This window comes from Orycteropus afer, unplaced genomic scaffold, assembly GCF_000298275.1.
Source record: "Orycteropus afer afer isolate SDZICR_OR568_19922 unplaced genomic scaffold, OryAfe1.0 scaffold00306, whole genome shotgun sequence".
Lineage (NCBI taxonomy): Eukaryota > Metazoa > Chordata > Mammalia > Tubulidentata > Orycteropodidae > Orycteropus > Orycteropus afer.
The window spans coordinates 3,223,196-3,223,472 of record NW_006921893.1 but is presented as its reverse complement, the minus strand read 5'-3'; positions in this window follow the sequence as shown (position 1 = coordinate 3,223,472).

Sequence of the window (277 nt, the reverse complement as noted above, 5' to 3'; positions counted from 1 at the left end):
GCATAGCATACTATACAAAACATTGTTCCACCTCCTACTTTGGGGAGTAGCGACTGGGATCTTAAAAGCTAGCAAGCTGCCATACAGATGCAACGATGGGTCTCTCCTCAACCAGAGCAAAGAAGAATGAAGAAAACCAAAATTCATGGAAACAGTTAGTCCTAGTGACTGGTACACCATCCAATCTGCAGCCTATACAACTATGAGACCAGAAGAACTAGATGGTGCCCGACTACCGCTGTCATCCACTTGGAAGGGGATCTATGTAGGAGATCCT